This window comes from Phyllostomus hastatus, unplaced genomic scaffold (genome assembly GCF_019186645.2).
Source record: "Phyllostomus hastatus isolate PE091 unplaced genomic scaffold, TTU_PhHast_1.1 phas_contig_524, whole genome shotgun sequence".
Taxonomy (NCBI): domain Eukaryota; kingdom Metazoa; phylum Chordata; class Mammalia; order Chiroptera; family Phyllostomidae; genus Phyllostomus; species Phyllostomus hastatus.
In genome coordinates, this window is record NW_025333900.1 from 772,321 (window position 1) to 779,049 (window position 6,729).

Here is a 6,729-nt window from a genome sequence, read left to right on the forward strand (position 1 = left end):
CAGGACTGGAGTGGGCTCAGACTTATCTGGGAGCATATGTTGGATCCAGGAGCTTTCAAATCAATTCAATCCAAGATTTGATTATTAGGCAAGCAGGATCCTGGGCAGAAGAAGTCATGGGTGGGGAAAATGTAGTACTGGAGCAAGAGTGGCAAGAGTCAGGTCATTAGAAGTCAGACAAGGTAATTGGGTGAGGGGTCTTGGCCTAGATTTATTCTGTTGTATGTTTGTAGCTGATAAATGGGAAAGCTTCATGTGGGAGTAAGTAAATAACTTACTTTAAGTGCTTTTCAGGTCAGAGGTTGGGTAAGGAATAGGTCTTCAATCCAAAAGTGTTCCTTTGGTGATAGCCATACACCTTCCCAGAAGATGTGCCATGAGTTCAAGGTGGCCAGCGGGACTTGCCCAGGATTAATCAAAGTGGAAGCCCTTGGGATAACCAATGTCATCCAACTTGGGTTCTGACAGTACAGGCATTGAAATTGACCCCTTCTTTTTAGAGAAGAGCTGTGCTCTTTTTCAAATGAGGGGTAGAATTATTCACTATCCCTTTCAGAATGCTCTTGCCTGGATATGGGAGGATCTTGTTATCTCTAAAAATTTCAAGCAAGTGGCAAACTCAGTCTTCTGACTTAGGAGGAACATTCAATAGCCTATATGATTGACTTGAGGACCTTCCTTAAAAATAGCTTCCCCAGACCAAGGCAATTTTTATTGGTATTCCAATATTAGAGATGCATTCTTTAGCATCCACTAGATCCCTAACAATGTGGCTTGCTTTTAAAATGTGGAATACTGCTAGAGATAAACACCACATTACTTTACCGTGTTTATTAATTCATCAGTTCAGGGACTCAGGGCCCTATGACAGCTCTGGGTCAGGATGGGCAGGGGAGAAAAACTGAGAGGTCAGAGGCAAGAGGAGATTTTTCAAGAGTGGAGAAGTTTACTCATTTTCCATCATTGCAGAGAGCAGTTTAAGGAAAGTGTTGCTTGTCTGTTTCTGATAAAACACAGAAGAGTCTGAGCAGACTCGGTATCAGGCAACAGTAGTGTCCAAGAAAAGCACAGAAGAAGGAAGCCTGTCCTAAATTTGGGTTAATTTCATTAGCAGAATCACTGTGTGTTTATACTATAATCCACAATTGCAATGTGCTTCCATAATTGATATTTCATTTCCTCTCGGAGTACTGCAATGGAGTGCAATGGACTACTATGACAGGAGATTTTACTGAAGATGAAACTCGGCAGTTCAAGGGTGATCTATTGACCACTTCGGTGGATTCTGGGAGATTGACAGATGAAATTGGTGGTAGTGGTGATAATTACCAGGTCTATAAACTCTCTGAAATGGTATATAAAGATTATGTTGCACATGTGCATATGTGCATTTTTATTAAAGAGATTTTCATGATATTCTCAAAGTGCTCCCTGAACCACAGAAGTTTAAGACCTTAAGGCTTTTCAGTGTGTAACTGGAGTGGTATGGGAAAAAATCGCCAAGCACAACCTTTTTGCTAGGTGAAGTGGAGAGTCCAGGCTGGGGAGTCACAGTCCCTTTGCTCCCAACTTTGGTTAAAGGACATTATGTCACTAGGTGGATATCCACATTCCATCATCATTACTCATTCAGAAGGCCCTCCTTGTGCTCACAGGCTTGCCTTGTACAGTGCCAGCATTTTGTCACACGTAAGCATACCTTTAAGAAAAACAGATTTAGATTAGAATCCAGGGAGGAACTCCGCCTCAGTTTCAAATCTCCCAACCCTGGCTTCGAACCTTGGATCTTCTTTGGACCTCAGATCTTAAGAAAGTAGAAGGAAATAAAATATAAAGCTTGCTGAGGCTGGAACCCACGTGCAAATCTCTATCCCACCAGGGTTGGGGGTGGGAGGTTGCTATGTGCTCTTCAAACAACCCCATAAGCTTCTAAGGTAAAGGTGAAAACATTTAACAGTTAGAGCGGAGTTGCTGCCACCATGCTTACTATGGTGTGAAATTGGAAGGAAAGCTTCCCACCAATAGAAAAGAGCTGCAAACTTTCAGTGTCTCTGGGCCACACTGGAAGAAGTGCTGTCTTGGGCCACACATTAAATACATTGCAAACATGTAATCATAAAAAAAAACTTACACTGTTTTAAGTAAATTTATGATTTTGTATTGGGCTGCATTCATAGCTACCCTGGGCTGGTTGGACACTCCTGCCAGTGAAGACCAACCACTACACACTTAGGAAATGATTAGGTATCTTGACAGCACCCTCAGTTAAAATGGCAACCTTAGTTGCTTCACTGATTTGGAATCAGTGCCAGGGAGACTTTTTCCTTCAGGCTCCAGAGCGAGCTGAAAAGGATTTTAAACTGCCGCAGCAGAGGAACAAGTAGTGAGAGTCGCCAAGGAAGTAGCTGGGTCAGGAGGAAATGCCCCTCCAGTGAAGTCAAAGCGCTCACCTGGCGTATGAGGGAGCAAGGTCTCCTTACTCGGTACTTTTGTGTCCCTGGTGACCCATTTGTTTTGGAGCATGAGGGAATTTGGGAGGGCGAGGTGTTCCTCTGGTCTCTTAGCTGCCTTTTGGGCAGTTTTTTCACTTCAGGGAATTTCAGTCTCCATGTAGGTTTGGATCCAGACTCGAAGAATGATTTGTTAAGCCAGAATGAGTGATAGCGTCATCGCAACGTTTGCTTTATTGACCACGAACTCAGGATGCACCAGAATCGACTGCCAAATAAAGTGCAACCTCAAGACTTAAAGTGCCACACTTTAGGTGCCACCCCTCTGCTGAAACAATTAGAGTAAGAAAGCGGACTTCATTTGTCCCAACACCTGGGAGGTTAATTCCCAGTGTTCACAGTTGTGGAAGATGTTGATCCTCAAAAGGCTGCATTCCTGCATAAACAGCAGACTTTACATAGTTTAATTCCCTTATATAAATTCTCCTACACTAATCTCTGAGTGCATTTATTGCTGCTAAAAAGCAAAATGCGACTTGCTGTGGAAAGTGGGATAAGACTTCAACACTGAAGTGATTTTCTCTACCTTCCTAGCAGTGAAAGGAACACAAGGAGACCCTGAAGTATTTCTTGTCCAGTTCTGTCAAAAATTCAATTGCCATCTGAGAACAGAATGTGAAGTATTGTGGACTGGTTGGTTCTGAGGTATATTTGAAAACAGTCTTCTGGAAACTGAGAAGATTTCACCTGTCTACCCTTATTCTTGCAAATGGAGCAGAGATCAATACAGCCATAATTGGAACCTGATTTCAGAAAACTTTGACTTATTTCAGCTTCTTATGAATCAATGCATTTAATATTTCCTGGATGGCTGCTATGTAGACTGCAGGCAAAATGGACCATTATACAACTATTACTGAATTTCTGGTCTGTACTCTGTAGCCCTCAAAGTGTGGATGTTTCTTATGCCATACATGCAATGTATTCAAAAGCTTTGTTGAGACAGGGTCCACAAAACACCTGGGGAAGTTACCCAAGGGGAAGTTGACTTATTTATATCTCTGTAGGCATTTCAAAATTCATTTATCAACCACAAGTTTGGCTCATGTTTCAACACCTGTAGCTTCAGCCCATACAGATAGAAAAATGAACATTCTGTGTTATAAATACCTTATTGGAATGTTAGCATATTTGACAGAACAACAATTTTTCAAATTGAGTGAGGCCTTGTGGGGATTATAAGGTATGGTTTATATACCTTTTTCTCATTGATTATTTGCCTAATTGCTATGCTGAGAGGAACAGGAGGAGAAATGGGCATCCATCTCTGCATCTGTTTTTTTTTCATAGTCCCTTTGGAGTTGCCCAGATGGAAGCTAAGAAGGATCAGAAGAAAAAAGAGGTGGTAGTGGATGGACCACAGACAGGTGTAATAGTCACAGTGATCTGGGGTGCCAGTCTCTAGACAATGTCGAGTTGTTAATTTATTGGCTATCTTTCTAAAACAATATGTAATGTTTGTCACAGTAAGTCAAACTTTTAGGATTCAGATGAGATATTGCTAATACCCAATTTAGGTCTTTAAAACCTTTAATTCCTTTAAGTATTTTAGACTTGAATTCAGACAGAATTTTTGTCTTCTAAATACATTTTCCTAGCATCATTTTTTTTGGTAGAAAACTAGCAATAAAAAGCCCTCTCCAAAGAAAACTAAAATTAATATAATTTTAAGCTACTAATGTGGTTCTGTTTTTAATGTTCAATTATTATTGTAATGATAAATTAAATATTCACTTTTAAAATAAAAAATGAAAAAAATAAGATTTTTATAAATCATTTAAAAGATAAATATGGAGTGAGAAAATTCTTTACAAAATGATGCAAAGTGTTTTCAAAGAAGCTCAACTTAATTCCAGTCGGGGCACATGCCTGGGTTGCAGGCCATGGCCCCCAGCAACCACACATTGGTGTTTCTCTCTCTCTCTCTTTCTCCCTCCCTTCCCTCTCTAAAAATAAATAAATAAATAAATAAATAAAATCTTAAAAAAAAGAATGCCTAGTAAGGAGGTGGCCAGCTAGGGTTACATCAGAAGGGCCAGACATATCTTTCACAAGACTTCCTTGTTCAACTACCATTGCTTTGCTTTTATTGCATTAGGTATCAACAAATGTGGTGTCATTGATCAAAATAGTGTCTTGTTACTTAATTCTCATTGGTAAAATTATAGAGATTTAAGGTGTATAAGTAGAGTTTAGAGGTACCTTTTCTCTGAATGAACAAGGCTAAGAATTCACTCAACCATGGGCCTGCCCTTTCTGGGGATATTTTAACCTGAGCTCCAGTTGGCCTGACATCCAGTCATTGGTTTAAGACATGAGATAGTGTCTATTACAATGTTTTGGATCTTGTCCAGGAATGTAGCTGTGGTGGTTGAGCAAACATTTTACAGTACATGTTTGGGGCATCTAAAGAGATGACAAAAAGCTGGAATTTTATTGTGTTTAGAGAACTGGTTGATAAATTGTTCTGAGCCTACTTTGTTAATAAATATTCATCAAATAGGTGTCTGTTTGTGTATGAGAATTTGGCCTAAGACTTGCTTTCATTATGATTTACTAACAAGGTTGCAGAGGAAAGCTATTTATTGCCCACTCAAAGGTTCTTGAAGGCTACTGTAATCTACAAAACTAAACAAAACTCTAAAAGTTACCCACGACCAAATTGAATTAAGTAATTTGCAATAATCCTATTTTTCAGAGGGCTGCTAATTATAAATGTAACACAGAATTTACTTACAAGGACTCTGAGCATTTTTATTACTCCAGAAAACAGTGTGAGGAAAAAAGACTACTCTAGAAGAGGATTTGGTGAGGTGAAGAAGGGTTGAAAAGGCAAGTATAAAATGAAAGCTTAGAGGAGGTCTTCAGAGTGTAGATGAAGATTTGATCTAAAACACTGGAGAGAGAGGGGCACAGATGGATGGAGATCTTATTTCTGGACAGAATTAATGGAAACATTGGACAGAAGCATTACCCCTTTCCCTGCCCCCAGTAGATAAATTAGAGAAAGTGATGACTTCATTATTTCCAGAAATTCTTAAATGTACCTTGAGAAAGATTCTACCTGGCATCACCACATTTCTTGAAATTTCCTATTCCCATTTTCAGAAATCTGTTTGAGAACTGTCAGCATTTTACTTGTCTCAGGATGTTGGTGTTGACCACATCTTTATAGGTGTTCTCTGAGTTTAGTGTTTAGCAAAGCCAACTAAATGCTTATGGGATGGATGTCTGTTGTGACTGTGCTAGATACTTAGGGGGATAGAAGAGAAACATTAGACTCAGTTCTGACCTCGACAACTGGTTTCAGATGCTGATTTCACAGACATTAAATAACTAGTGACCTATTCTGTGTATTTTATGCTCAGGACCATTATGACAATGGATTTTAGAGAAAGAAGATATTAGTGTTGTTAGGGTTTGAACTGAAGCTATAATTTAAGAGGATAAATATTTGTTCTGATGGGGAAAGGATGCCTTTGGAACAGAGCCAAGGGGCAGGGCATGGAAAGAGGGAAAACATTATTGCAGCCCTGTCACCCATAAGTGAGGACTTGGGAGACCAGAGGCCCTCTTCCCACTCTCTGTGGCCAGTATTGGCTGAATTACATTGTGTCAAGCAGGCCAGTGATTTATGTGGCAGTTTGGTGAAGATAGTACCTATCCCTGCTATCATTAAGTCCCCCAAATTCAAAACTATAACAAAATTTATGTTCAAAAAATAAGTTAGGCCATGAGATGATTCACCCACAGGCTAGGATTAATCTGTAGGTGTATGTGGTGCTGGGCTAGCCACGTAACACACTCAAAATCATACAGGAAAGGCACTTAGAAATAGTAACAGTGCATCGGTGGGAGAGGAGAACTGATAGGTCTTATTTAGAATGAGTAGGAAGGGCTTTTCAGACCCTGCACAGAGCACCCTGAGATTTCACTAGTTAGTCCCACAATTCATAACACAGAAATAGCCTATCATGCTAATTTAAAACACTTCTCCTTCACTGAAATCAAACATAATTAATTTATTATTTTAACTACCCAGTGGCATTTTTGGTAGAATTTTAAAAAACAAGAAAAAAATATAAGTTCAGAGAGTTCAAAGGACAGTCAGATGATTTTATCAGCACAGTTGGTTAGGTCATTGTTACTTGAAAGAATCAGGGGTAAGAAGGTCCTCAGAGGACATGTGTGTACCCTCCTCGTTTACAGAGGAGGACAA

The 6,729-nt window shown here is 39.7% G+C and overlaps 1 pseudogene; it reads left to right on the forward strand.

Moving 5' to 3' along the window:
• The first annotated feature begins 1,215 nt into the window (after positions 1 to 1,215).
• Positions 1,216 to 3,692, forward strand: LOC123823956 (annotated as a pseudogene).
• The last annotated feature ends 3,037 nt before the right edge of the window (positions 3,693 to 6,729 follow it).